The 4323-nt window shown below is 45.1% G+C and overlaps 1 pseudogene; it reads left to right on the top strand.

Annotated features, from left to right (window-relative positions):
- The first annotated feature begins 499 nt into the window (after positions 1–499).
- Positions 500–1405, top strand: LOC112629011 (annotated as a pseudogene).
- The last annotated feature ends 2918 nt before the right edge of the window (positions 1406–4323 follow it).

Consider the following 4323-nt stretch of genomic DNA (forward strand, 5'->3'; position numbering starts at 1 on the left):
CTGCCCCTTGTAATGGGGGGGGATGAGGGTACAATCAAAGACAGAGTTTCTCAAGGAAAAGAGGAATTGTGTTACCAGGATAAGCTGTGGAAGAGGTGCTGGATAATTAAAAACAATAGAATGCCTTTCTGCAACAGCCATCCTGATCCAGGTGCAGTGCTAGGCCCTTAACCTACATGCATCGGGATATGCAAGGGAAATGAGGGTGCACTGTGGAATCAGATTGCTTTGGCCCAAATCCTAGCTCTTCCTCTTACCAATTCTGTTATTTTGGATGAGTTAACCTCTCTAAATCCAGTTTTCTCATGATAAAACAGTGATGTAAAGTATTCAGTAGAATATTACTCAGCCTTAAAGAGGAAGGAAATTCAACCTCTTAGCTCCTCCCGTCAATGGACGCCCCAGTCTTCAGTGAGGCACCAGCCAGTCCCTGAAACAAGTAAATGGATCTGGCCATACAGGGCGCCTGGTCACCACAGCTGGTTTTAACTCTGGCAAAATGGGTATCATCACCATCAATGACCTCAACTACGTGGTCTACTATGGAATCACATGGTTCCAGTATGATTCCACCCACAGCAAGTTCCACAGCACCATCAAGGCTGAAAACAGAAATCCCATCACCATCTTCCAGGAGTGAGATCCCACCAAAATCAAACAGGGTGATGCTGGTGCTGATTATGTTATGGAGTCCACTGGCATCTTCACTATCATGGAGGAGGCTGGGGCTCACTTAGAGGGTGGAGCCAAAAGGGTTATCACCTCTGCCCCCTCTGCTGATGCCTCCATGTTTGTGATGGGCATGAACCATGAGAAGTATAAAAACCTCAAGATCATCAGCAATGCTTCCTGCACCACCAGCTGCCTAACCCCCGGCCAAGGTCATCCATGACAACTCTGGCATCATGAAGCGACTCAGGATCACAGTCCATTCCACCACTGCCACCCGGAAGACTGTCATGGCCCCTCTGGGAAACTGTGGTGTGATGGCCATGAGGCTCTCCATTACGTCATCCCTGCATGTGTCTACCGGTGCTGCCAAGGCTGCGGGCAAGGTCATCCCCAAGCAGAACAGGAAGTTCACTGGCACGGCCTTCCATGTCCCCACCGCCAATGTGTCAGTCATGGACCTGACCTGCTCTCTGGAGAAACCAGCCAAATATGATGACATCAAGGAAGTGGTGAAGCGACATCGGAGGGGGTCCTCAGGGGCATCGTGGGCCACGCTGAGCACCAGGCTGTCTCCTTCAGCTTTAACAGTGGCAGCCACTCTTCCACCTTCAACACTGGGGCTGGCATTGCCCTTAACGGCCTCTTTGTCAGGCTTATTTCCTGGTATGACAATGAATTTGGCTGCAGCAACAAAGTGATAACCTTCAAGATCCACATGGCTTCCAAGAAGTAAGAGCCCCCAGACCACCAGCCCCAGCAAGAGCATGAGAGGAAGAGAGAAGCCTTTAGTTGCTGGGAAGTCCCTGCCACACAGTACTCCACCACACTGAGAATCTCCCCTCCTCATCGTTTCTACACCAGACACCTTGAAAAGGGAAGGACCTAGGGAGCCCGACCTTGTCAGACAACATTAATAAATTCCTGCGTACCCAGCCAAAAAAAGGGAAGGAAATTCTGACATATGCTGTAACATGGATGAGCCTTGAGGACATTTTGCTAAGTGAAATAAGCTAGTCACAAAAGGACAAATACTGTATAATGCAACTTAAATGAAATGCCCAGAGAAGTGAACTTCATAGAGACAGAAAGTGAAATGGTGGTGCCAGGGGCTGGGGAGTGGGGTGAACGGGGAGTTGGTGTTTAATGGGTACCGAGTTCCAGATTTGCAAGATGAAAGAGTTCTGGAGATGGATGGTGGTGATGGTTGTACAACAGTGCGAATATACTTAAAACCCCTGAACTATACACTTAAAAATGGTGAAAATGGCAAATTTTATGTTACGTATATTTTACCACAGTTTTTAAAGAAGTGACATAAGGGTTAAATGAGACCACAGATGTAAAGGATTCAGTGCAGTGTGAGTGAATACATAGTAAGTGCTCATAAATGTGAAATATTATTCTCATAACAGCCCTACAGATATTATTATCTTCACGTTTATAGTTGAGTGAGTGGAGATTTGGGGGTTAAGTAAGTGGTCCAAGCCCACCCAGCTAGAAAGTGGTGAGGCCAGACTCAAACCCACTGCTTGACCACTAAGGCTCTGCTATTTTCTATTATGCTGTGTTACTTCCCAGCACTCTGCTTGCCAGCTGCCACTGCCTAATATTTTTAAATATTGCTTTGATTATGTTAAGCTTCTGCCTAACAAAACTTAAGGGATCTACCTGTGGTCTAAAACACAAATGCCTCTTCCTGATACAATTCTTTTTGCAGTCTGACCCCAGCTACTTTTCTAACCTCATTTTGATGTCAAGGCTCTGCTTTACCTTGCTTTGTGTTTTCTAAGCTTGTGGCATATGTTGGTTACTCTGCTGCAACACTGTTGAAACTCTACCCACCTTTTCTGGGGGATGGGAGGACAAAGTCTCACTCTGTCTCCTAGGCTGGATGGAGTGCAGTGGCGCCAGCACAGCTCACTGCAGCCTCCACTTCGTGGGTTAAAGCTATCCTCTGGCCTCAGCCTCCTGAGTGTCTGGAACTACAGGTGTGCATTACCACATCTGGCTAATTTTTTATTGGTTTGTATAAATGGGATCGCGCTATGTGGCCCAGGCTAGTCTTGAACTCCTGGGCTCAAGAAATCCTCCTGCCTTGGCCTCCCAAAATGCTGGGATAACAGGCGTGAGCCGCCACACCTGGCCTTTACCTATCTTTTGATGCTCAGCTCAAGACCCAGCTCCTCCAGAAAGCCTCGCCTAACTGGGAGAGAGACAGGTCATTTCCTCCTCTTCACTACTACAGTGTTTATTATTTGATAGCAACACATAAGGTACTGCTTAAATCAAAGTTATTACTGCAGCTGTTCATGTCTTAGCTCCGCAGCAGTGGAGAGCAGGTATTGGACCTACTACTGCTTTAAATTTCCCTCAATGCCAGGTTAGTGTTTTGCATTGAGTAGCAACTTGATAACAATTTCTTAAGGTTGCTGATGCAGGAAATCTGATTAACGATGACTAGTTCAAACAGTCATGATCTGGATTGAAGAAAAGCATGTATTATTTTCTTTTTGTTAGACAAGATACTGGAATTTCTCCTTGTACTTTTAGGGCAGTTCAGGACATAATGATTCCTAGTCAGCATGGAAATAAAAAGATGGAGCCTGGTTAAAAAAGCCAATCTGCTGGTGAGCCTATGTAAGAGGTAGATGTCTCTTGCTGATTACATTCTGAGAAACAGAAGCAGGCAAAAGTGTTTACAGAGCAACCAGAGATGAAGCGGTGGTTATTTTGAGAATATCTCAAAAAACAGAAGAGGTCATTTCAGGTTCTGCAAATAGTGCCTACTATGCAAATACTTCAGTCTCTACACAGGTACTGAAAATGTTAATCATGTATAAGTCCCTAAACCTTTCTAAATAACGCTGTTCCCTCACCCCTAGCCCCTCCTCAAAGGTCCTCTGTGGACCATGTAAAGGATCTGCAGACATGCCGGGGAAAGAATTAAAGCCACAGTGCTGGAAATGGCAGCCTCAACCGATATTCACCAGGATGCTCTAGTGTGCCAGTCCTGAGTGGTCATGGGGTTTGTTCTGATTGGTCAGTTTCTATTCTTTAAATATGTTGAATATCACCTCTGGGCCGAGAGAACAGCACTGGAAGTGAAGGCAGTTCTATGTGGTAGGAGCGCAAAGCACCAATGAGAGAATGACAGAAGACGGGTCAAGAAACACAGGTAAGGCTCAGAACTTGAAGGAATTCAGACCATTTGGGCAGATGAGCCATAGATAACTATTAGGCAGAGAGGTATTATAAGCAACTGTATATTTTTGAAGGATGAACAAGACTATTTATTAGGCTTTTATAGTGGACCTGATGAGAGGTGAGGAAGACTTGAATCAAGAACTTGGCAGTGCCAATAGATGGTGGGGGGGATGAACATAATAGATATATTTTTAGGTAAAATTGACTGGATTTATGATTGAATGGAGAGAGTGGGAGTAGAAGTGACAAAAGGAATCAGAATCTGAAATGTGAATATTCTAATTGGTGGTATGTGCTAAGAATACATTGATGGTTCAAGTTTATTTTCACTGTCTTACCTCAAAGTTCAAAGAATAAGTTGTGGTTAACCATACATATGAAACATGAGCAGAGCAGTTGAATGTGAGGTTGCTGGCAACTGTTGAAAAAGGCAATCACCCCGCCTGA

Source organism: Theropithecus gelada, chromosome 1, assembly GCF_003255815.1.
Source record: "Theropithecus gelada isolate Dixy chromosome 1, Tgel_1.0, whole genome shotgun sequence".
Taxonomy (NCBI): domain Eukaryota; kingdom Metazoa; phylum Chordata; class Mammalia; order Primates; family Cercopithecidae; genus Theropithecus; species Theropithecus gelada.